The sequence below is a fragment of the Castor canadensis genome, chromosome 7, assembly GCF_047511655.1.
Source record: "Castor canadensis chromosome 7, mCasCan1.hap1v2, whole genome shotgun sequence".
Lineage (NCBI taxonomy): Eukaryota > Metazoa > Chordata > Mammalia > Rodentia > Castoridae > Castor > Castor canadensis.
In genome coordinates, this window is record NC_133392.1 from 148,478,064 (window position 1) to 148,505,032 (window position 26,969).

At 42.4% G+C, this 26,969-nt stretch overlaps 2 long non-coding RNA genes and 1 other non-coding gene across 3 annotated transcripts; 2 read left to right on the forward strand and 1 right to left on the reverse strand.

The window, feature by feature from the left end:
- The first annotated feature begins 13,160 nt into the window (after window positions 1-13,160).
- On the forward strand, window positions 13,161-14,370 carry LOC109698877 (uncharacterized). The gene is made up of 3 exons (XR_012449548.1): window positions 13,161-13,236; window positions 14,000-14,049; window positions 14,251-14,370. It is a non-coding gene; the product is annotated as an uncharacterized lncRNA (long non-coding RNA).
- A 283-nt stretch (window positions 14,371-14,653) lies between these two features.
- LOC141410426 (uncharacterized) lies at window positions 14,654-17,116 on the forward strand. Its single transcript, XR_012449549.1, has 2 exons — window positions 14,654-14,764; window positions 16,797-17,116. It is a non-coding gene; the product is annotated as an uncharacterized lncRNA (long non-coding RNA).
- Window positions 17,117-23,847: 6,731 nt separating this feature from the next.
- LOC141425092 (U2 spliceosomal RNA) lies at window positions 23,848-24,036 on the reverse strand. Its single transcript, XR_012450197.1, has one exon. It is a non-coding gene; the product is annotated as a U2 spliceosomal RNA (small nuclear RNA).
- Between the last annotated feature and the right edge of the window lie 2,933 nt (window positions 24,037-26,969).

Here is a 26,969-nt window from a genome sequence, read left to right on the forward strand (position 1 = left end):
CAAAATGGAATTGCTTTTATCAAGGCCTAGCCAAGTTAAATTTAGGGAAAAAATTGCATCAGGTTATGAAGGGGAGGATCTCCTGCATACCAGCCTGATACAAGAAGTAGTCACAGAAGTCAGAACCACAGCTTTGCACAAAGGCCCTCCTCCACCAAGGAAAAGTACAAGTCAAGTCAGGTCCACTTGTCAAAGCCACACCTTTGTCCAATCCCAGAAGACTCCCTGATGGAGCTTAGGTAAATTCAATCCATGGGAAACAAAATGGAACCCCAAAATTCTAAGCCATGCAAAGAAGGTTCTGCTACAAGACTGTGGTGGACGATATTATGGTCCATTTTCACGAGTGTTCTCTTCTCTATCAATGGGGAAGGGTGAGTGTTAAACTGTAAGTATAGGGGTTAGCTCTCTCCTTCTCCGTTGTCTTTCCTCTGCCTGGTTTAAATTTAAGACTTTCCAGTATGTTAAGATATTGAGCAATTGAAATGGAAACAGGGAAAAGTCCCCTTGAACATTTTTTCTGAAGGTATTTCATCCACGAGAGGAAAAGATTTAAACTTTCCAGATAGTGGGTTTGCAGCTTACAGCAGCTCTTCGGCAGCCTAGACTCCATGAAGTCACACTTCCTGGAAGTGAACGTTTAGGTTTGCGTGACTTCAAACGCTTAGCGTGATGGAAATGTTCTGATCTTTTAAACCATCTTTATGCCTTAGTCAAAAACCTTAAGCAGTAATAAAAAATTTCAGCATGCCATAAAAATTGCTTCTCTACCAAGTGAGTCAGGAAAAAGAAAAACTGCAAATAACCTCTTAATTTTTTAATTTAAATTTATTTTTGGAATACTGGGGTTTGAACTCAGAGTGTACACTTTGAGCCACTCCACCAGCCCATTTTTGTGATAGGTTTTTTCAAGATAGGGTCTCACGAACTTTACCCCCCCCACCCCGCCAGCTGGCAGCAAACGGTGATCCTCCTGATCTCTGCCTCATAAGTAGCTGGAATTACAGGAGTGAGCCACTGGCACCCAGCAGAAATCACATTCTTTACAGAACTAGAACAAATAATTCTTAAAGTCATATTGAAGCACTAAAACCCTCAAATAGCCAAAGCAATTTTGAGCAAAAAGAACAAAGCTGGAGATATCACAATACCTGATTTTAAGAAATACTATAGGCTAGCATAGCCAAAACAGATGGTACTGGCATGACAGTAGACATATAGACTGCTGAAACAGCATAGAGGTCCAAGAAATAAACCACACATCTGTAGCCAAGGATTCTCAACAAGGGTGACAAAAGCATACGTTGAGAAATGACAGCGATCGTGGGAGGGAAACTGATGTCCACATGCAGAACACTGAAACAATCCCCTGTCTCTCAGCCTGTACCAACATCAACTCAGTGGATTAAAGATTTTAGCAAGGCTCTGTCCCTCAGGTCACTAGTGATGGCAATCCATTATGCAAATAAGGTGAGGCAGCCTAGAATTAGGAAAATTTTGGGACTCTTATAAACATTATGACTAACTGTGTTTCAGATTGATCATTCCACTCTTTCCCTGAGCCTTCTTTTCAGTTGCAAACGTGTGAAGGTTATTCACCCCTCACCTAAAGGACAATTAAAACCACCTCACCTGAACCAGGGACCACCCATGCCCCTACCCACTCATCAATTATCAGTTAAGAATCACCAGATTTTTTCCTTCGCATAGATTAGCATAAGATTTAAAAGCACATGGAGAGAAGGGAAGAAAAAAAAACTCCCTGGTTCCCAGCTTCCACCTGGTCCTACCATGCATGACCCTTTAACAATTCCCTTCCCTAACTTTTAATAAACTCCTTTACACCCTTGTGCCCTTCCATGAAATTTTTCATGTGGGACACAAAGAATTAGGAAATCTGATCACAGACTGCATCATTGTTGTTAACATGTGGCGAGCCAGCCAGGAGTTAAAGTGTGAGACCTCAAGATGTTATTTTTATTGACTTCTTTCCTTCCAACCCATCCCTCCCCGTCCTCTGGCCCTGTGTCCCTCCACCCGATACGTTAGAGCCAGGCACCATCCATGGCTTTAGGGTCGTGGGACCCTCATGCTGGGATGATTGTCACTGAGTCCCACATCCCCCTCTGGGAATGGTATCTGGTGCCACACCAAGACCTTGACCAGAACTTGCTGCTGGGAGATGCTGGGATGCACTGCATTAGCAAACCCACATCAGGCACAAGACATGCAGGGCCCATGTGCCTGGGGCTCTGCCTACCACAGCTGCTGTACCCAGGTAGCCATTCAGCTGGGGAGGACAGAGCCACAGGTATGGCAAGAGCCACGGGTTGCACGATTGCCAACTAGCCCAAGCAGAGAGGGTGGCCAGGACCACCTGTGAGGCCCTAGACACTGGCCATGGCAGTTGCCAACCCAGGCCTCAAGCCAAAGTCCTCTTACCTTTGAACTCCAGCAGTCTGTGCCTGTCTTCCTCCCCAGTATTAGTGGGAGGGCTGCACCTCTGTAGGGAACTTCCCCACCACTCACTTGCCTGCTGTGCCTCTATTTCCCAAGCATCCAGTCCTGTCTCTCACTTGTGCTTTCCCTGTCCCTACAGCCTGCAAGGGTCACAGAAACACCTACCCCAAGTGGTATGGGCCTCATACCAGCCCAGTTCACCAATAAGTGACTGGCGGCCCTCACTGATGGGGCTTTTGGGTTAGTTATCACATCCTAAAGATAGTCTCTAAGTCTCCTTTCTTGAGGGAAGATAACAAGGGCTGGCAGAGCAGTTCAAGTGATAGAGCACCTGCTTAGGAAGTGTGAGGCCATAAGTTCAAATCCCACCTTAGTTTGCTTTGATTGTTTGGTCTCTCATTAGGATAATAATTACGTTAGCATTCAGAATCAGCACTCCATCCAAGAACCTGATGCAGAGGTTTGCAGAGGGCCTTTGGGACAGCACTTGACTCAAAGACAAGAAGATACCCTACCACTTTCTCACAGAGATGGCTGTTGTAAGCCAAATCTAAAGGATTTGCACCTGCACATGCATGACTCAGGGGGATGGCTCTCAGATCTCAGGAGTCCCCCCCACTCCTTAGGGCAGATTCCTCCCTCCTTTTCCTCTTCTCTCTTCACAGCCAGTGTGAGGGAAGTCAGTGTACTGACTACTCGCCCGGATTCCTAAATGCTTGCAGTTCTTTGCCCCAAAATGTTACCTGAAGTGCCTTAATGTCTACAACACTAACTCCTATGGACAGTAACATCTGCCTCTCAGGGGGAGATGTCTTTTACTCTTATAACAGATGGCTATTTGGGGGTGTATGTTGCATGTGACATGTCTTTATATTCCATTTCAGAATCACGTTTGGAGAGACCGTGTGGTCACAGGAAATGCTGTCTCCATAATGGAGCCACCATGAGTTCAATGCAATCTTGCCAGTCCCTAGGGATGGGAGACTCGTGGGTGATGCCATCTTGTCATCCCTTAAGGAAAATGATGACCAACTTGTGGCTAAAATTCTCTAAGTTAATATAACTTTATATGTGTTTTTTAAATACATTAATCTCCCAAGGACTAGACAAAAAATAGCATGTTTGTTAAAAATCCCTTGTAAACTGCTTAACAATCTACCTGACTTATCCACTACTAAAAATAATGACAAAGGGATGATTTGTGTAAGAGTGCACTCAAATTAATGGAATTGTTTTGTGTGTCATTATGTGTATTGTGTATGTCTTTGTCTCCTACCACCATACTTGTGGTCCCTGAATTAATTTTTACTCTTTGAGCTCATTTGTCCATGCTTAAATGGACATTTTTGGCACACCTAGATCAAAACATCTCTCTGTGTGTATGCAGTTATTTTTTAGGATGGTTTGAAACTACTTTTATGAAGTTAACGTACACAGCTGTTGTCACAAAAGTTATCTAATGGTCTTATCCCAGCCAGGTATAAATAACTCTCCTCTGCCTTAGGACTAAAGAAAATTTGTGGACAACAATCTTAATCTGTTTTGTTTGATCATGAGTGTAATTTAGGGTCAACTCTTTAATAATTATGTTTATTAACCCATGTGTTCTTGTAGATTGCTATTGTAAAAAGGGATAGTTTAATTTACTTTTCTTTCTGGGTCTTCTTTTAAGGTTAATGTTGCTAGAGTATTTTACTAAAAACAATGTCCGTTAAACTTGGATTTTGTAAAGGTTGCTTTGAAATACAAATTAAGCTCTATACCTTATAATTTCATAAGTGTATGATTGAGTTGGCTTTAGTTTAGAGTTTGCTAGAGAAGTCTCTGAGGCTAAAATTTAAGGTCTAATTTAAGGTACTGGTGTATGTATAAAAATAGATTTTTGCTTAATCAAGATAACGGTCAACGATTTTTGGTTCTTTAAGCTATTACAAACCTTTACCAAAAGCAAAACAAATGTGTATCCTCCAGATGGGATGATTTTTTATTGGGGTCTACAGAAAAATGATTAATCCTAAAATACTGGATCATGTATGTCATTAACTCTCAATGACTGAGCCTGATATTTTTGGGTTGCAAGGACTGCATGAAAGTCAGCAACAACCCTGCTGTGTATCCCAAGCCATTCTGTTAATTAACGTCAGCAGTCTAGGATGTGATTTATTGTCAACATCCAAGCCATGGCTCTCAGTCATCAGGTTTCCTTATTATTCCCTTATCTCTGTTTCTGTATCTAGTCACTTAAGACATTAACCTTCTTGGATTATTATTATCATCTTTTTAGAAAATGTACTTGTTCCCCCATTCTTCTCAGTTTGCAAGCTGGCTACAACCCCATGGTCTATGTGGCTGCTGGTTCTTTCTTCACAGCCGCAAAATCCTCAGCTTTCTGCCCACAACTTCACTCTGCAGCAAGTGAAGGACCCACGTTAGGGAAGTCTGACCATGTACTGTGGGTCTGTTTGCCAGTTTCTTTGAGTCTTCATACGTGTAAATTTTGGTGGCCTTTGTAAGAATACAGTGTTCCAACACACAACCCGACATGGCCTTACTTCCCTTCCCAATTCTAGGGCACAAAATGCCATTAAACAATAATTAAAATCACCTTAACTTTTAAAAATGTATTATTCTTTAATTTCCCCAAAAGGATGTTCTAACACTGCTTGTAGCAATGCTCCAAAACTATTCAGTTTTCTTGCACTAAGAAACTCTTTCCCTAGTATTAACTCCAAACTTCTCTCAGCCAAGCTTATGTTGGTGTGATTTGGATTTGAAAGATAATTCTGTACCGGTTGCAGAGTTCATATTGAGATTTTTCCTTTTGATACTCAGCAGATTGTCTTCCTTTATATTGTTATCATTTAAATTTTACATGGCACTTTTGGTATCAGCCTCTTTCCTAGTGTTGATAGTTCTACTAATGTTTTATTGTTTGTTGGTAAACATAACTTCCTTAAGAGTTTTTATTTTTAAAAAATCTTATTAAATTCAACAAGTAAGCTCTCTTCATAGCCCATTTGAAATTATTTAGTGTTCTTTGCATCCTGCCTAAATTTATGTCTTGCCAGATGCAGAAACCAAAGTATTTTTCTGATAACACTGAGGAAACTAATAATTCTTTTAAATGGTTCTAATACCACTAGTGCCTTGTATGTGTATCTAAATGTTATAAAATCATTTACAGAGTTAAAAGTGTATTTGTGTGAATAAACAGCTACAGCTCTATCTACAATACATTCTATCTAATAAGGTTTTTGAGGTTTCTGCTGTTTATGACAAATGCTAAAAGGTCTGCTTTTAGGTCTGAAATCTGTCTGTTTCAGATAGAAGAACATTTTTTATATATGTATGATATGCAATTGAGCATTAAAACTGGACTCTTTGGGATAAATGGCACTGCTTTCATCTAACTAGAAGGAAATTAGGGTTTTCAATTGCAAGTACTATATTGTTGATACTGTTAACCTGTTACTTTAACTCACCAAAATTCAAGATTTAAACTGTGATGTTATTACTGGATCCTTTATATGTTAGATGTATTTAGAATTCAAGTATATAAGCTTTATAAAATATAGAATTTCAAAAAGATGCTGTACCAAGTCGGTATCTTCGCTTTTATTTTTAATAAGTTTGTGCATATCTTCACAATTGTAATAAGAGAGGTTTAGTAATACAACAGAGGTGATTAGAGTGTTATTGTAATTGCTAAACTGTTAACCATGGTTATTTTAAATTTTCTCATTACAGTTCTGATCCTAGTGGAACATTCACAGACAAGCCCATGGAAAATACTCTGACAAATGTTTACCTGTCAACCTTGTTAGACATAATTTTAAGTATTGGGTTCGTTTGTCTTTTCCTCATAAAACTTTAACTCTTCTCCTTTGACACTTTAGAATCAGTACATCCTCTATGGGACAGTTACTTAATTAAGCCCAGCTTAAGAGCTGTTTTTAAAAAATAAATCTCTTTGTTGCTTAACTTGGCCAGAAAGGACACCTTGGCACTGACATCTGATCTGTCTGATGTGCTTCTTCCCCTCCAACGTGGGACAAAATCTGACATTGTGGGAGAAAGCTACTCCTGGAGATAAAGGACTAAACTGCCAAATTGGCAAAATCTTCAGAGGCAACTCTTCAGAGAAAGTTTAAGAGGACTGCAGTTGAAAAGGACTATACAACTAAAGGAACTTCCTCCAGACCTAGATGGAACCGATTATGTCAGACCTCTAAAAGTAACCAAAGTCAAGACTTTTTTTTTCTTTTTTTTTTTGGTGGTAAGTGGTTTGAACTCAGGGATTCATGCTTGCTAGGCAGGTACTCTACCACTTGAGCCACTGCACCAGCCAAGTCAAGAGATTCTAAAAGGGGTTCTTACACATATGCTGTATGATATTAAAGCCTTCTAGATTTCTAACAAAAGGCAAACTCATGACTTTGACCAGGGCCTTGTGTTTGAGCAAAGGCATTAGGACCATTTCTACTGCTCCAGATACATCCTTTCAATAATTCACACTCATAGAGTTCTTTACTCACTCTTGGTTTCTACTTTGTAATAGTATTTAACTTCTTTTAGAGACACCATGAGTCTTCTTCCTATCCAGGATGTGCCTTTGATTTTACCCTGTAATTATACTGGAACCTGCCCCCTGGTACCCCTGGCCCCTGATGTATATATTACCCAAAATAATCAGTCCTTAGCTGCCCAATACAGTTGGAGTCCAATCAAAGATGCCATTCAAGGGTTAAAAATAGCTACAGGTATAGACACCTATAGGAAAAGTAACTGATATATTCTCAGATGGTTGTCAGGTTTCAAACAAAAAATTAGATTCTTTTCTGGCTGCTACACCTGGCAGGGCCCCTTCTGATGCTCTTATTATCTATGTCCATGTTTGGGTCATGCCTTCCCAACCAGATTTACCTCTTCCAGGATAGAAACCTTCAGGATCTAAATCATGAGGAAATAGGGCCATCTGTCTCTGCTGATGAATGAGATCCATGAGCAACCTTGAACTCCAGGAGCAATCTTGTCTTGAATTATTGTCTGGACATAAATTCAGACAACGGGACTCTTAGAAAATAAATCACTTACTACTGAATTTCAGGTTGTATTTCTTCTCTTTCTCTGAGCCTTCTTGACATTGAAGATGTGTGTAGGTTATTCACATCTTAGCTCAGGGAAACTAAAAACCACATCCACCTGGCTCATGGACCACCCATGCCCTACTCCACTCATCAATTTTTGGTTAGGAAACATGTTCTTCCCTTGCCATAGGTTAGCATAAGTTTTAAAAGGACCTGGAAAAGAAAAAGGCACGCTCTCTGCTTCCCAGCTTTCACCAGATCCCATTGTGCCCCTTTTGTAGTTCCCCTCCCTAACTTTTAATAAATTGGAAATCTTCTGATCACAGACAACACCATTGCTGTTAATATGTGGTGAGCCACCCAGGAGTTAAAGTGTAAGATGTCAAGGTGTTACTTTTTTTTTTTTTTTGATAGTAGAGATTGAACTCAAAGCCTTCACCTTGAGCCACACCACCTTTTTTGTGAAGGGTTTTTTAGAGATACAGTCTTGCAAACTACTTGTGTGAGCTGGCATTGAACTGAGATCCTCTGATCTCTGCCTCCACAGTAGGCATGAGTCACCAGTGCCCAGCAAGATGTTACTTTTACTGATTTCTTTTCTTCCAGTCCATTGCTCTGTGCTCCTCCAGCCAATACTTTGGTGCTAAGCATCACACACCGCATGGGTGTCGCAGGACCCTCACCTTGGGACAGTGGTCCCTGAGTCCCACAAGTCCTTTTAGAAAAGGCATCTGGGACTGCCTGGGCTCTGGCTTCCAGTGAGACCCTGGGGACTCATGTCCCTGGGGATGGACCCCCTTAAGCTGAGTAGCCTTCCCCAATGTGTGGGACTCTCCAAGTGCACGACTATCTTGCCCAGAACATGCTGGTGGGAGATGAGGGATGCACTGTATAAGCCCACCCTATCTGGCACAAGGTGTGAGGGGCCAATGAACACAAAAGTCTGCTTGCTGATGCTGCTGTCTCATCCCAGTGGATGTGCAGGCAGGGAGATCAGTTTTACAGGGGTGGCAAGTGCCACAGTGCATGTTTGCTACGTGTCCCAGGTAGAGAGGCACAAGGCCCTAAGTGCCAGCCAGAGCAGCCTACATCCCAGGCTGTGCCCTGCTTTCTTGAGGACTGCTCGGTGTTCGTGCCTGTCTTCCTCCTCTTCCCTCTTTCACTCTTCTTTGGGGAACCTTCACCACCACTGGTTGCTTACTGAATGTGCCTCTATTTACTGTGGGCACCTGGTCCAGACTCTCACTCTCAGTTTCCCTATTCCTGTGGCATTTGGGGTCAAAGAAAGTCTCACCCTGAGATCACATTCCCCCATCCCATGGACACACCTCAGCCTGCTGATGAGCATCTGACACTCTTTGCTGATGGGGCTAGTGGGGTTAGTTACCAAATCCTAAAGACAGCTTTCTTTAGGGAAGCTAACAAGGGCTGGCAGAGTGACTCAAATGGTAGAGCACGTGCCTAGCAAGTGTGAAGCCATGAGTTCAAATCCCACCTTAGCTTGCATTGATTGTTTGGTCTCTTCATTAGGATAATAATTGGATTAGCATTCAGAATCAGCACTCCATCCATGATCCCTCATGCAGGGTGTAGAAATTTCCCTTTGGAGGATGCTTTATTTGACGACAAATAAGGTACCCTATCACTTGCTGGCAGAGAAGGAGATGTTGGTTGTAAACCAAGTCTAAACTATTTGCTCTTGGGACGTCCTTGATTCAGGGGGATGCCTCTTGAATCTCAGGAGTACCCCTTCACTCCTTAGGGCAGGTTCCCTTCTCCTTTTCCCTTCTCTCCTCACAAGCCAGCATGGGAGAATCCAACATATTCCCCACTTGGCTGTGTCCTTAAATACTGCAAACACTTTGACCCTAGTAACATTAAAAATAAAAGGTTGACTTGAAGTGCCTTAATGCCCACCACACTAACTCATAAGGGCAGTAAAACCTGTCTCTCAGGGGGAGATGTCTTTTATCCTATAACTGATTGCTATTTCGGGCCTGTATGTTGCATGTAACATGTCTTTCTGTTATATTTGAGAGCCTCCTTGGAGAGGCCATGTGGTCATAGGAAAAAATGCCACCACGCTGGATCCACCTCGAGTTGAGTGCCATTGTGCCAGTCCCTAGGGAAGAGTCCCTAGAGACTCATGGATGATGCCATCTTATCATCCCCTAAGGAAAATGATAACCAACCTGTGGTTAAAATTCTCTAAATTAATATAGCTTTTTTTGTGTTGTTTTTTTAATACATTAATTTGCCAAGGATTGAAAAAAAATTGGGTGTTTAATAAAATATTAAAGATCTGCTGTAAACACCTTAACAATACAGCTGACTTATGTGCTACTAAAAATAATGACAAAGGGATGATTTGCTTAAGATGGCACCCTGAATTAATGTATTTGTTTAGTGTGTCATTGTGTTTATTGTGTGTATGTCTTTGTCTCCTATCAATGTACTTGTGGCCACTAAATTAATGCTTACTCTTTTGAGCTCATATATGGGTGCTTAAATTGATCATTTTGGCATGCCTAGGTCAGAACTTCTCTCATGTATGTAGATGTCTTTATATAAAGGTAACGTGTAAAACAGTTGTCTCAAAAGTTATCTGAAATTCTTACCCCAACAAGGCCTAACTATCCTCTGCCTTAGGACAAAGGATAATTTATGGATGATAATCTTAATCTGTTTCATTGTATTGTGAGTGTGATTGCATTCAACTCTCTTTTATAATTAGGTTTTTGAACCCATGTGATCTTGTAGATTGCTGTTGTAAAAGGATAGTTTAAATTACTTTTCTTCCTGCATCTTATTTTAAGTTATAAGGTTGCTGAAAGTATTTCATTAGAATCAATATTATCTAAATTTGGGTTTGTGCAGAGGTTGTTTCAAGATACAAATTATGGTCTTAAACCTCATAAGTTTATATTGAGTTGGCTATAATTTAAAGCTTGCCTTGAAATTTCTCTGAGGCTAAAATTTAAGGTAAAATTTTAATGTACTAACACGTGTCTAAAAGTGGGTTTTTGTTTTATCAAGATAACTGTCAGGGATTTTTGGTTGTATACAGTAATACAAAATTTACCAAAAGCAAAATATAAGTGCACCCTGTTCCTCAGTTCACCCAAGGGAATTTCTAACACTGCTTGGACCAGTTGCTCCAAAACACTACGCAGTTTTCTTGCACCGAGGAACCCCAGTATTGTCTCCTAGCTTCCATCAACTAAGCTTACCTTAGTGTAACTTGGAATTAATTCTATACTGCTTGCAGAGTTCAAATTGAGATGTTTTCCTTTAAACACTCAGCAGATTGTCTCCCTTTATATTGTTGTCTGTTTAAGTTGCACGTTGCTTTTGGTGTCAGTCTGACTCTGTCCAGTGTACAATAGCTCCACCTGTTTGTGAAGGACTAAAGGATGGACTGCAGGAGGTCCCAAAAGGTGATAAGTGATCAAGGAGACCTCCCTAGGAAACGCCTGTTTGCATCTGAAAGTCATCTCCGCCCTCACACGACGCAAAAATAGGCTATAAAACCCCAATCCCCACCTCGATCCATGGGATCACAGGTTTCCAGGTCCCCCTGCATTCCCCAATATGCAGTCTTTCTGTTCTCTTTTCTCCAACTAAAATCTGTACAAATAAAATCTTTCTGACCTTTGCTGTTAGAGTCTGTCTGTGCTTTCATTCTCAGAGCAGGCTCAAGAGCCCTGAGCACCTGAAATTCCTGTGCGTGTCAACTGTGCATCATTTGTTGGTAGACATATTTTCACGAAGAGTTTTTTTTTTAAACAGTCTCATCAAACTCAGTGAGTAAGTTCAGTTCATAACCCATTTGAAATTATTCACTGTACTTTGCAGCCTGACTAAATTAGTCCCTTACAAGATTGAAAAAAAAAAAAACCAGGAGAAAATACTTTTTTTCTGCTAGTGCCTAGTACATGTATCTAAATGTTATTTAAAAACATTTATGAAGTAAAATTGCATGTATTGAAGTAAACAGCCATAAGCCTTTTACCAAAAGACTCAAAGGGATAAACGCAAAGCCCTTTTATCCATTCTGTTTGATAAGGTCTTTGAAGTTTCTGCTGTTTATGACAAATGGTAAAAGATCGGCCATTTAGCCTGACATCTGTCTGTCTCAGATAAATAGACATTGTTTTATGTATGTATGATATGCAATTATACCTTAAAACAGGGATTATTTGGGGATTACTGGCACTGCCTTCCCCTAACTAGTGACAAATTTAGGGTTTTTATTTGTCTGTTGTATTATCAGTACCGTCAACCTGTTACCTCACCTAACCAAAACTCAAGGTTTAAACTGATGCTGTCACTGGCTCCTTTGTATGTGAAGTGTGTTTGTTTCTTTAAGTATGTAAGCATTCTATAATAGAGTTGTAAAATGACACTGTGCCATGCTGGTGTCTTAGCCTTTTTTACAAGTTTGTGGATATGTTCCCAGTTGTAATAAGAGAGGTTACCATACTGTATACAATAGAAGTAATTAGACTGTTATGCTAATTGCTAAACTGTTACCCATGGTTATTTTAAGTTTTGTTGTCACAGTTCTCATTCTTCTGGACATTTACAGACAAGTCCATGGAAAATGACTCTAACAAGTACCTAAGAGTCAACGGAGTCAGACATTCTTAAGTATTGGGGTTGTTTGTATTTTCCTCATAAAACTTTGAAACTGTTGTCTGTTGGCACTTTACAACAATTTGAAGGTGTCAGTACATCCTCTATGGGACAGACAATTTGACTTAATTAAGCCTAGCTTAAGAGCCATTTTTTAAATAAATCTCTGTGTTGCTTAATCTGGCCAGAAAGATTGCATTGGCACTGACTTCTGATCTGTCTGATGGGTTATTTCCCCTCCAACATGGGACAAATCTGACTTTCCAAAAGAAAGCTACTCCTGGTGATAGGTCTAAATTGGCAAATGGCCAAATCTGTAGAGGCAACTGTTCAGAGAAACAGTTTCAAAGGGCTACACAAATGAGGGATGTCTTTAGATAGACAGAGTCAACTTTGCCGGACCTCTAAAAGTAATCAAGCTGAGAGATTTTAAAAAGGGTTCTTACACATGTGCTCTCTGATATTAAAGCCTTCTAGGCTTCTGGCAAAAGGCAAACTTGCGTGTTTGGTCAGGGCCTTCTGTTTAAGGAAAAGCAGTATCACCATTGCTACAAGTTTCAGGTATGTCCTTTCAATAGTTCATACTCAGAGTTGTTTCCTGTCTCGTTTTCTACTCTGCAATGGTATTGGACTTTGTTTCCAGGCACTGTGAGTCTTCTTTCTGTGCAGGACTGACTCCTACTGACTCTTACCCTGGGATTGCACTGGCACCTGCCCCCTGGACACTTGGCCCTGAATGTACACTTAGCTGCCCAGTACAGGCCAGGCCCAAACTAGGAGGCATTCAAAGGTTCGAAATAGCTATGGGTATAGACACCATAGGAAAAGCAACCAACAGACTCAGATGGTCTCCCTCTGATGGATAGAGAATAAAAGGAACTACCCAGGGACATGGGCGTGCCATTCCTTGAGTCCATGAATGGCCACACCCACCCCAGCCCCCACCTCCGTGCTTCACCACCTCCCACTTTGCAGAAGGAACAGCCATTTAAGGGCAGCTGGAGTTCAGGAAAAGACAGAATCACTGGAGGCATCAAGGCCACCACCTCTAGAGGTAAAAACCCAGAAACCCGGGTCCTTTACTGCCTCTGGGTGGCTGTGTTGGGCTTGTGTGTGTGCATGTGTGTGTGACCCACCTCAGCTAAGCACGCCTGTGCGGTTTCTTATGTGCAAGAGTGTGAGTGGGCTCGTGTGCTGTGTGGGTTTGTGAAGGTGTTGAACGAGAGAATGTGTGCACTTCTGGGGAGTTACATCATGTGTACACAGTTATATTTATGGGAGTGTGTGCGCGTGTGGGAGCATGTGCACACATGTACAATGAGCATGGGCTTGGGAAGGGCTGCAGATTAAGTTTGGGAAGAAAACATTGGAGATCAGACTCCATGGATGGAACTTCCAAGCCCTGAATCCAGGGGACAAAGATGAAATAGCTAATGAGGGTCACAAACTCTGATCTCGGAAACCACACGGTTTTCAGGGCTGAACTTGGCTCCACCCTCCCCAGACTTCTCATTCAGATGAGGAGTATGGGAGGTCTCCTTACTGTGTCCTGTGGGGACTCTGGGTGGGTCTGGGACTGAAGGTGAGGGAAACCATTCCACAGAGCTGGAGGTTCAGGAGGTGACATGAGAGTGCATTGTTGGAGGTCACTCTGTGTGTGACAGAGGTGCTCCCCCTGGACCCCTCTTTCCTGGTGTGAGAGCACATATGTGGGCCCTAGGGTGGTCGGGTTGGGTGGCAGAGCAGAGGCTAGGGAAGAACCTGGACCACCTGGGAGAGAAGCACAGGCCAGTCTATCCTCACTCTCCCCTCGGCAGAACCATCAGCATGAGGACCCTGCTGCTGCTGGCGGCGATCATGGCCTTTGGTAAGAGCTGACCCTGAGCCCTGAGCCCAGGAGCATCAGAGGGAGGGAGGCAGCCCTTCTCCCAGTTTTCCATGCCATTGCAGCAGCTGTCTGACAGTGCGAAGGGTGAGATGTCATCAGGGTGGGAAAACAGCAGACAGGCAGAGAGGAAGGCCACAAGGTTGGTGCCCCATAACCAGGCCATTTCCGATTTGTTTCCAGTCCTAATGCAGGCCCAGGGGAGTCTTTAGAATTTCAGCAAGATGATCCATTTGAAGACAGGAAAAATAGCTGAGCTCAGTTATGCCTTCTATGGTTGCTACTGTGGCCTGGGTGGCAAAGGGTCCCCCAAGGATGCAACAGATCGGTGAAACCATCCCACTCTCTCTTCCTCTGCTCACTCTGGCCCCAGCAATACTGAGATCTGCAAGGACACAGCTGGTATCTTATTGGCTCAGTTTCCCCAGGAGGTACCAGCTGGAAAAGCAGTCAGCAGGTTGCAAACTCTTCCCTAGACTATTCCAGAGTCACTGGGACTCTGCCCAAGGTCAAGAGTAGTGAGATGACAGGGCACCAGTCCCCAGGAGCTGTGGGAAGAGAGAGTCAAAGGGATGTCCTCCTACTAGGTGCTGTGTCACCCATGACTGTTGCTACCGCCGTCTGAAGAATCTTGGGTACTGCACGAAATCTTTGAAGTACACATTTACCTACGAAGGGGGCAAAATCGTCTGTGCTGGTAAGAAAGAGCCTGCAACACCATGGGGTTTCTCATGCATTTGCTGAGTGATACTGTACAAGGCACTGTGCTGGTGCCAGAGAAATAGTGACTCATGGGGCATTGTACTGTTCCTGGAGAAGTTCACAGTTCAGCTGGAGGCTAGGAAAATGAGGACACAGGTGGAAGAGTCCAGTAGGAAGTAAGCAAAGAGACGGGCCATTAACACAGCCCGAGTAAGGCTCAGCACGGCTCCTGCAAGTGGTGCCATCTAAACTGAGTCCTACAGGCTGTGCAGAGACAGGGAAGAAGAGAGTTGGGGACACCCCCAGAAGAGGACAGGCATGAACAAGGGACCAAAGGGAACTGCAGACCATCCATGTTGGCCCGTGGTAATGCAGGAGTCATATTGGTGGGACAAGGACAGGCAGATCAAGCGTGGACTTCCTGATCAGGGTCTGGGTTTTGTCTTAAAGCAATAGGGAGTTATTTAGCGAAGGAATGAGAGGAGGTGCCACCCTGGCTGCAAGAGGTCAGGGACAAGTTTCTTTGGGGACCATTGAGCAGTTTACTGCCATAAAGCCAGCAAGAGAGAGAAACAGCCTGGTATAACAGCTGTGGTCAGGACACATTTGGGACAATCAGTAGAACGGGATGACCATGGTGGAGGCACAGGGCTAATGAGCTGTTGGGTGGTCTGACACTGTGCGACTGGTACAGATGAGGCAAACATCAAGTAGGAGTTCTATGCTTGTGGGAGGGGAAGTTCTCACTAGTACACATGCAGGTTGAATGCTCTGGGGTGAGAGCATGCAGCTGGATGTGTGAGCTGTCAGCTCAAGGAGGGCCTGGCCTGAGGGCAGTTTGGTGAGCTCACACATTTGGTGGTTATGAGCCCAGGAAGGAAGCAGGAAGTTTGGACAGAATGCCAAGAGAAGACTTGAGTGACAAGGTCAATGGTCCTTGAGGGAGGAGATGGTTGACAATGGCCATCATGATGAGGACTGAGAGGCAGGAGGGCCACAAGGACTTCAGAGGGAGGTATTGATGGAATGTTGTAAGGCAAAGCCTGATCTGAGCAGACAGGATTTGAATGGAAAGGGAAGTAGAGGCAGGAAGTGGAACCAACTATGGTGAAAGCTTGAAGCTGCAGGGACAAGGGAGATGGGTGGTCACTGGAAGTGTCTTACCCAGACAGTCTCCCCTAGTGGGATCTGGAGACAGCATGGTCTCTACCCACAGCCCAAGTCCTTTAAGATTAGAGATTATTGCTTGCTACAGTGGTCTCTCCCTAGGGGCAGGTGTTTTAGCAGGCTTTACATCCTGGGCCCCAAGATGCCCAACAAACAGTGGTATGGTTAATGGCGATGCCTGACTCTGCCCTAATATGAACCCTGGAAGAGGGCAGTGCCGGGGCTGGGACCCCCACGCCATCAGCACCATTTCTCACCTGTGCCATGTTGCAGAATCCACACTTGTGCCACGAAGACAGATGCTGCATTCGAAGCTCCATGGAGGTTTTTCCACTGCCCACCTCTTCTGAGAGGGAAATTAATGTTTTCCAGAAGCCCCCCCCCACTCTTCCCCTGCAGCTCATTGGCCAGAACAAAGCCACATCCTACTTGACGATAAGGGGAAAGGAAGGACCACAGTTGGCTTACACCAATCAGGATTTATCCCAGCTCCCTTGGGCTGGGCTCTGCCCCCGGGCAAGGTTGTTATCAAGAAGGAAGAAGGAGAGGAGTTCTTGCCTGGGAAGTGAAAGGGACTAGGTTCCATCTCCAGCTCCAGGGGTGGGGATGAGGGAAGAGGTGGTGACAGATAGCAGCACCTCTGACAGTTCCATGCTTAGTGTCTTTGTGCTGTCATCAGAGGGAGTTAGTCTATTCAAGGGTATGAATTCTGCTCCCCCACCCCAACACATCAGCCAGAAATACCTGGAACCAGGCACTGTCTCAGACTAGAAACACCTGGAGCCCATGGCTAAGTCTCCTATCCTTCAGGAAACGCTAGAACACTAACCACCCCTTCCCGTGTTTATTTTCTTCTTCAGCAAACCAGGACTCCTGCAGGAGTCAGCTGTGCCAATGCGATAAAGCTGCTGCCGAGTGTTTTGCTCGAAACAAGGAAAGCTACAGTGTGAAGTACCAGTTCTATAGCAATCTGCTGTGCCATGGGCAGGCACCCCGTTGCTGAGGGGCCCTCTTCTGTGACACCTTGCCATTCCATGTTGAGTCTCCTCTAATTCCTTCTCTCCCTACTCCAACCAGCTTCCCAGGAATCACTCCTCTCCTTCCTAGTGCAGTAGAAGAGCCCTTCTGTCCCCACCCAAGCTCCTTGTGTCTTTTCTGAATAAAATGAATCAACAGCAAACCTTGCTTGCATGTTTGTGTGCAAGCTTGTGGCGCGATAACACACCCTACAGCACAAAATGGCGTGCATAGCATATGTGTTCCAAGTCCAGGCTCTGGAGTCAGACTGGTTGTGTTTTCCCCTCCCCTCCCATCCTAAGCCTTGATCCTCTCATCTAAATGAAACATTAGTGGGTGAGGGGGAGAGGGAGGGGGTGGAGTGGGTGGTAAGGGAGGGGGTGGGGGCAGGGGGGAGAAATGACCCAAGCCTTGTATGCACATATGAATAATAAAACAATAAAAAATAAATAGAAAAATGAAACACTAGTGCCATTCACTTGGACTCGAAAATTAGGAGGAATAACAAATGTGACCACTGACCTGTCTCCAGCCAGTCCTGTTGAGTGCCACTGCTCTCCTAGGACAGCACCACTCCTACTGAGTTATTGGGAGCCAAGAAAGCCGCCAACCAAAATGGAATCGTTTTTGTCAAGGCCTAGCCAAGTTAAATTTAGGGAACAATCACATAAGGTTTGGAGTGAGCTTTCTCTAGCTCCTGGCTATTACTGAACCTAACTGGGTCTTAATTGAGCAGCGACGGGAGATGCAGAAATGACACAGGATAGACAGACAGACAGAAAGTGGGATCAGGTGTGTTAGGCACTTTGGGTGGATACGCACAACCCTCATTGCTTCTTTTCTCTATTATTCTCTTCATATACTCTGCTTCTTATACCTATCATTATTCTTTAATGCCTTACTTACTCTTTTACAATTCTTTAAAACCTTGCTTCTAAAGTCTTTCCTTAAAACCTTGCTTTTAAAGTCTTCTTTTCTGTTCTTTAACATCTCTTTCCTTAGACTCGCTCTGGCCTGTGGTGTTTTCTCCTAGCTTTTCTTTAGCATCATCTCTCTTAAAGTCTTTGCCCTCAGACTTTCACTGTCCCATCAGACGTGCACTGTCCCATGTTCTCTTTAGCTTTTCTTTAGCTTAGCTTTTCTAAAGCCTATGTGTAAAGTTCTTGGTGTAAACTTTCTACCAACCCCTCTTTAGCAATTCCCCTTTAGCAATCCTTTTCCCTTCAGCAATTCATTTTCCCATTCAGCAATCTCCCTCCAGCATTTCCCTTCATCAAAAAAGCCTTCCCCCTCAAAAAGCCAAAAGCCAAAAGTAAAAGCCTTGTGTCCTTCTTCAGCAATTCTTTTATACCCAGTGGAAAACAAGGAAGTGGAGCACCATTTTTCAGGGAGGGGCGGGACAGTGTAACAGGAGAAACCTAGGTTCCTGCTTCCCTGAATTTAGGGAAAGCAGCTATTCTGCATTTATCTCTTCTGTGGCCAGGGCTGTGCCAATCTCAGCCTACAGATAAACATCTTAGGAAAAGCAGCTGCGCTGCATCTTGCATTGCTTATGTCCAGTTCTTATAGGCTTCTCATAATCTGCTATCCACAAAGGTTATCAAGGAGAGGAACTCCTGCATACCAGCCTGATACAAGAAGTAGCCACAAAAGACAGAGCCACAGCTTTGCACAAAGGCCCTCCTCCACCAAGGAAAAGTACAAGCCAAGTCAGGTCCACTTGTCAAAGCCACACCTTTGTCCAATCCCAGAAGACTCCCTGACGGAGCTTAGAGGATTTTCTTCCATGGGAAACAAAATGGAACCCCCAAATTCTAAGCCATGCAAAGAAGGTTCTGCTACAAGACTGTGGTGGACGATATTATGGTCCATTTTCACGAGTGTTCTCTTCTCTATCAATGGGGAAGGGTGAGTCTTAAACTGTAAGTAAAGGGTTATCTCTCTCTTTCTCTGTCTCTCTCTCTCTCTCTGTTGTCTTTCCTCTGCCTGTTTTAAATTTAAGATTTTTCCAGTATGTTAAAGTATTGACCAATTGAAATGGAAACAGGGAAATTTAACATTTTTTCTGAGGGTATTTCATCCACGAAAGGAAAAGATTTAAACTTTCCAGATATGGGTTTGCACCTTATAGCAGCTCTTCGGCAGCCTAGACTCCAAGGAGCCATGCTTCCTGGAAGTGAATGTTTAGGTTTGCATGACTTCAAATGTTTAGGGTGATGGAAATGTTCTAAGTTCCTTAGTCAAACCATTGAAAATAATAAAAAATCTCAGCATGCCATAAAAATTGCTTCTCTACCAGAAAAACTGCAAATAGCCTTTTAATTTTTTAATTTTATTTTATTTTTGCAATACTAGGGTTTGAACTCAGACTGTACACTTTGAGCCACTCCACCAGCCCATTTTTGTGATAGGTCTTTTTCAAGATAGCGTCTCAGGAACTTTTTTCCACAAGCTAGCAGCGAACTATGATCCTCCTGATCTCTCCTTCCTAAGTAGCTGGGATTATAGGAGTGAGCCACTGGCACCCAGCAACAATCACATTCTTTATAGAATAGAACAAACATTTCTAAAACTCATGTAGATCCACAAAAAAACTCAAATAGCCAAAGAAATTTTGAGTAAAAAGAATGAAGCTGGAGATATCACAATACCTGATTTTAGGAAATACTATAGGCTACACAAACAATTTGGAAATCTTCTGATCACAGACTGCATCATTGTTGTTAACATGTGACGAGCCAGCCAGGAGTTAAGTGTGAGACCTCAAGATGTTATTTTTATGACTTCTTTCCTTCCAACCCATCCCTCCCCGTCCTCTGGCCCTGTGTCCCTCCACCCGATACGTTAGAGCCAGGCACCATCCATGGCTTTAGGGTTGTGGGACCCTCATGCTGGGACGATTGTCCCTGAGTCCCACATCCCCCTCTGGGAATGGTATCTGGTGCCACACCAGGCCTCGGGCTTGCTCCAAGGCCTAAGGGATGCATGCCCTGGGGAACTGACCACATTAAATCATGCTACCCCTTCCCCAATGCACACCAGCGTCTTGACCAGAACTTGCTGCTGGGAGATGCTGGGATGCACTGCATTAGCAAACCCACATCAGGCACAAGACATGCAGGGCCCATGTGCCTGGGGCTCTGCCTACCACAGCTGCTGTACCCAGGTAGCCATTCAGCTGGGGAGGACAGAGCTACAGGTATGGCAAGAGCCACGGGTTGCACAATTGCCAACCAACCAGGCAGAGAGGGTGGCCAAGACCACCTGTGAGGCCCTAGACACTGGCCATGGCAGTTGCCAACCCAGGCCTCAAGCCAAAGTCCTCTTACCTTTGAACTCCAGCAGTCTGTGCCTGTCTTCCTCCCCAGTATTAGTGGGAGGGCTGCACCTCTGTAGGGAACTTCCCCACCACTCACTTGCCTGCTGTGCCTCTATTTCCCAAGCATCCAGTCCTGTCTCTCACTTGTGCTTTCCCTGTCCCTACAGCCTGCAAGGGTCACAGAAACACTTACCCCAAGTGGTATGGGCCTCATACCAGCCCAGTTCACCAATGAGTGACTGGCGGCCCTCACTGATGGGGCTTTTGGGTTAGTTACCACATCCTAAAGATAGTCTCTAAGTCTCTTTTCTTGAGGGAAGATAACAAGGGCTGGCAGAGCAGTTCAAGTGATAGAGCACCTGCTTAGGAAGTGTGAGGCCATAAGTTCAAATCCCACCTTAGTTTGCTTTGATTGTTTGGTCTCTCATTAGGAGAGACCAAATTACGTTAGCATTCAGAATCAGCACTCCATCCAAGAACCTGATGCAGAGGTTTGCAGAGGGCCTTTGGGACAGCACTTGACTCAAAGACAAGAAGATACCCTACCACTTTCTCACAGAGATGGCTGTTGTAAGCCAAATCTAAAGGATTTGCACCTGCACATGCATGACTCAGGGGGATGGCTCTCAGATCTCAGGAGTCCCCCCCACTCCTTAGGGCAGATTCCTCCCTCCTTTTCCTCTTCTCTCTTCACAGCCAGTGTGAGGGAAGTCAGTGTACTGACTACTCGCCCGGATTCCTAAATGCTTGCAGTTCTTTGCCCCAAAATGTTACCTGAAGTGCCTTAATGTCTACAACACTAACTCCTATGGACAGTAACATCTGCCTCTCAGGGGGAGATGTCTTTTACTCTTATAACAGATGGCTATTTGGGGGTGTATGTTGCATGTGACATGTCTTTATATTCCATTTCAGAATCATGTTTGGAGAGACCGTGTGGTCACAGGAAATGCTGTCTCCATAATGGAGCCACCATGAGTTCAATGCAATCTTGCCAGTCCCTAGGGATGGGAGACTTGTGGGTGATGCCATCTTGTCATCCCTTAAGGAAAATGATGACCAACTTGTGGTTAAATATAATTTTTATATATTTTAGTTTTTTAAATTCATTAATCTGTCAAGATTTGGACAAAAAAATAGCATGTTTATTACAGATCTCTTTGTAAACTACTTAAGAATCTAGCTGACTTACTACTACTAAATAATGACAAACGGATGATTTGTGTAAGAGTGCACTCAGGAGTAATGTAATTGTTTTGTGTGTCATTGTGTGTCTTGAGTATGTCTTTGTCTCCTCCCAATGTACTTGTGGTCTCTGAAGTAATTTTTACTTTTTAAAATTCATTTGTGCATGCTTTAATAGACATTTTTGGCATGCCTAGGTCAAAACATCTCTCTGTGTATGCAGTTGTTTTTCAAGATGGTTCTTAAACCAGTTTTATGAAGTTAATATGCAAAGCTGTTGTCTCAAAACTTATCTAATGGTCTTATCCCAACCTGGTATAAATAACTCTCCTCTGCCTTAGGATTAAAGAAAATTTGTAGACAACAATCTTAATCTGTTTTGTTCTATCATGAGTGTTATTAACAGTCAACTCTTTTATAATTATGTTTATTAACCCATGTGTTCTTGTAGATTGCTGTTGTAAAAAAAGATAGTTTAATTTACTTATCTTCTTGGGTCTTCTTTTAAGGTTAGTATTGCTAGAGTATTTTATTAAAAACAATGTCCTCTAATTTGGATTTTGTAAAGGTTGTTTTGAAACACAAATTAAGGTCTTATACCTTATAATTTCATAAGTGTGTAATTGAGTTGGCTATAGTTTAGAGTTTGCTAGAGAATTCTGTGAGGCTAAAATTTAAGGTCAAATTTAAGTTACTGATGTATGTATAAAAAATTGGGTTTTTGTTTTATGAAGATAATTGTCAGGGATTTTTGGTGCTTTAAGGTTATTACAAACCTTTACCAAAAGCAAAACAAATGTGCATCCTCCAGATGGGGTGATGGAATCTCTAGTTTTTATTGGCATCTACAAAAAGTGATTAATCCTAAAATACTGGATCATGTATGTCATTAACTCTCAATGACTGAGTCTGGTATTTTTGGGTTGCAAGGACTGCATAAAAGTCACCAACAACCCTGCTGTGTATCCCAAGCCATTCTATTAATTAACGTCAGCAGTCTAGGATGTGATTTATTGTCAACATCCAAGCCATGGCTCTCAGTCATCAGGTTTCCTTATTATTCCCTTATCTCTGTTTCTGTATCTAGTCACTTAAGACATTAACCTTCTTGGATTATTATTATTATCTTTTTAGAAAATGTACTTGTTCCCCCATTCTTCTCAGTTTGCAAGCTGGCTACAACCCCATGGTCTATGTGGCTGCTGGTTCTTTCTTCACAGCCGCAAAATCCTCAGCTTTCTGCCCACAACTTCACTCTGCAGCAAGTGAAGGACCCACATTAGGGAAGTCTGACCATGTACTGTGGGTCTGTTTGCCAGTTTCTTTGAATCTTCATACGTGTAAATTTTGGTGGCCTTTGTGAGAATACAGTGTTCCAACACACAACCCGACATGGCCTTTCTTCCCTTCCCAATTCTAGGGCACAAAAATGCCACTAAACAATAATTAAAATCATCTTAACTTTTAAAAATGTGTTATTCTTTAATTTCCCCAAAAGTTTTTCTAACACTGCTTGTAGCAATGCTCCAAAACTATTCAGTTTTCTTGCACTGAGAAACTCTTTCCCCAGTATTGACTCTAAACTTCTTTCAGCCAAGCTTACGTTGGTGTGATTTGGATTTGAAAGATAATTCTGTACTGGTTGCAGAGTTCATATTGAGATTTTTCCTTTTGATACTCAGCAGATTGTCTTCCTTTATATCGTTATCATTTTAATTTTACATGGCGCTTTTGGTATCAGCCTCTTTCCCAGTGCTGATAGTTCTACTAATGTTTTATTGTTTGTTGGTAAACATAACTTCCTTAAGAGTTTTTATTTTTAAAAAATCTTATTAAATTCAACAAGTAAGCTCTCTTCATAGCCCATTTGAAATTATTTAGTGTTCTTTGCATCCTGCCTAAATTTATGTCTTGCCAGATGCAAAAAACAAGGAAATTTCTGGTAACCCTGAGGAAACTAAGTAAAAAATCTTTTAAATGGTTCTAATACCACTAGTGCCTTGTGTATGTATCTAAATGTTATAAAATCATTTACAGAGTTAAAAGTATATTTGTTCGAATAAACAGCTACAGCTCTTTATCTACAGTACATTCTATCTAATAAGGTTTTTAAGGTTTCTGCTGTTTACGACAAATGCTAAGAGGTCTGCCATTAGACCTGAAATCTGTTTGTCTCAGATAGAATATTTTTATATATGTATGATATGCAATTGAGCATTAAAACAGGGACTATTTGAGATTAATGACACTGCTTTTCCATAACTAGTGTGAAATATAGGGTTTCAATTTTAAGTACTGTGTTGTCAATACGTCAGCCTATTACTTTAACTAACAAAAATTCAAGATTTAAACTATGATGTTATTACTGATTTTTTTTTTTTTTTTTTTTTTTTGGTTACTGTTCCTGGAAGTACTGCAATACCAGGTAGATGCGTGGAGTGGACGGAGCAAGCCCCTATTCCATCTTCCTGTTCCAAAAATCCATTTAATATATTGTCCTCGGATAGAGGACGTATCAGATAGCAAACTGATAAGAACAGATACTACACTTGATCTTAGCCAAAAGGCCGAGAAGCGATTTACTGATCTTTATAAGTTAGATGTTTTTAGTGTTCAAGTATATAAGCTTTATAAAATATAGAATTTTAAAAAGATACTGTACCAAGCTGGTATCTTACCCTTTTTTTAAAATATAAGTTTGTGTATATGTTCCTAATTATAATAAGAGAGGTTTAGTAATACAACAGAGGTGATTAGAGTGTTATTGTAATTGCTAAACTGTTAACCATGGTTATTTTAAGTTTTCTCATTACAGTTCTGATCCTACTGGACCAGTCACAGACAAGCCCATGGAAAATACTCTGACAAGTGCTTATCTGTCAACCTTGTTAGACATAATATTAAGTATTGGGTTCACTTGTATTTTCCTCATAAATTTTATAACTCTTGTCTGTTGACACTTCAGAATCAGTATTCTTCTTTGGGACAGTTAGACTTAATTAAGCCCAGCTTAAGAATAAATTTTTTAAAAATAAATCTCTTTGTTGCTTAACTTGGCCAGAAAGGACACCTTGGCACTGACATCTGATCTGTTTGGTGTGCTACTTCCCCTCCAACGTGGGACAAAATCTGACATTGTGGGAGAAAGCTACTCCTGGAGATAAGGGACTAAACTGCCAAATTGGCAAAATCTTCAGAGGCAACTCCTCAGAGAAAGTTTAAGAGGACTACAGTTGAAAAGGACTATACAACTAAAGGAACTTCCTCCAGACCTAGATGGAACCGATTATGTCAGACCTCTAAAAGTAACCAAAGTCAAGGGATTTTTAAGAGGGGTTCTTACACATGTGGTCTCTGATACTAAAGCCTTCTAGGCTTCTGACAAAAGGCAAACTCATGACTTTGACCAGGGCCTTATGTTTGAGCAAAGGCATTATGACCATTTCTACTGCTCCAGATACATCCTTTCAATAATTCACACTCATAGAGTTCTTTACTCACTCTTGGTTTCTACTTTGTAATGGTATTTAGCTTCTTTTAGAGACACCATGAGTCTTCTTTCTGTATAGGATGCCCCTATTGATGTTTATCCTCTAATTGTACTGAAACCTGCCCCCTGGTACCCCTGGCCCCTAATGCATATATTACCCAAAATAATCAGTCCTTAGCTGCCCAACACAGTTGGAATATAATCAAAGATGCCATTCAAGGGTTAAAAATAGCTACAGGTATAGACACCTATAGGAAAAGTAGCTGATATATTCTCAGATGGTTGTCAGGTTTCAGAATAAAAAATTAGATTCTTTATCCTGGCTGCTACACCTGGCAGGGCTCCTTCTGATGCTCCTATTGTCTATGTCCATGTTTGGGTCATGCCTTCCCAACCAGATTTACCTCTTCCAGGATAGAAGCCTTCAGGATCCAAATCATGAGGCAACAGGGCCATCTGTCTCTGCTGATGAATGAGATCCATGAACAACCTTGGTTTTGCTGGACAATGAGAGTTACCTGGTGTCCAAATGAGCCCCAAGGAAGAGAAGTAGGAGAGACAATTCCTCCTTATGGGTAAGTTCTGCTAGCCCTTGTCAGCTTGAAGCAGATTCAGAAGAAGAGAACACTAGTCCTTCAGCAACCTCAAAAAGATTTTTTTTGGGATCTTGTCTCTCTGGGGTAAGTTGAGGCAGGCTAGTATTTGGTAAAGTTTGAGATTCTTAGAAAATATTTGACATACTGCATTTCAGAGAGAACGTTCCTCTTTTTCTTTGATCTTTCTTTTCAATTGCAAATGTGGGTAGGTTACTCACCCCTAGCTCAGGGACAGCTAAAACCACCTTCACCTGACCCAGGGACCACCCATGCCCCCCCATTCATCAATTATTAGTTGGGAATCACCAAGTTCTTCCATTCCCACAGGTCAGCATGTTTTAAAAGCACCTGGAAAAGGAAAAGATGCTCTCTCTGCATCTAGCTTTCACCTGGTCCCACCATGCCCCTTTTGTAATTCCCACTCCTAAGTTTTAATAAACCCCATTACCCCACATGTACTGCCATGGATTCTTCCATGTGGGACACAGACTTTGGAAACCTTCTGATCACAGACTGCACCATTGCGTTAACTGTAGCCTGCCTGCCTAGCAAGTGGGAAGCCCTGAATTCTAACCCCCAGTACTGCCTGAAAAGTAAAAAAAAAAAAAAAAAAAAAAAAAATGGCATTTGGCTAATTCCCTATAATCTGAACAGTTCCAATTATGTGAATGGTCATTTATCTGTGAGCCAATTTGAGTAGCAGTCTGATGACTTTACTATGCTGGTACCACGCAGAACGTGTATACATGAGTAACACACGGGCACACACAAAACAAGGTCTTATAGCTTCTGTTTAATTTTAGCCACAGAACAGAAAAATAGAGTAATATAAACTAACTTGTTGATAAAAAGAAATATGATTGAAGCCAAATTTTGTTTCTGACCAAGTGGAACAGGTTAGGTTTATTGTTGCTATGGTTAAATTTTAGCATTTGCGTTTGTCCTGATCAGCACTTCTCTGAAGACTGTGAACCAAATTTTCCTGAGAGCGGTTTCCATAGCAGCTTGGGGTTAAACAACCTCTTTTATCTTCCCTTTTCCCTATTTTTGTCAGCATGAGTGAATTTAGGGGGTTACCTCTTACATGTTATTTAGACCTGGTTGGAAAAACAAACTTCCAAGCAATCTTAAATTTAATGATAAGATTATCTTTCTTTTATTTCCTGGCTGGCTTGCTTGAATAATCAACTGCGGTGGGAAATATTAATATTATTATTATTATTATTTTGCAGTACTGGGGCTTGAACTCAGGACCCATTTTTTGAGCCACTCCAACAGACCTCTTTTGTGAAAGGTATCTCAAGATAGGGTTTCACAAACTATTTGTCCAGGCTGGCTTCAAGCCACAATCCTCCTGATCTTTGTCTCCCGAGTAGCTAGGATTAAAGGTGTGGGCCACCCACATCTGGCAACATTTATAGAAAAG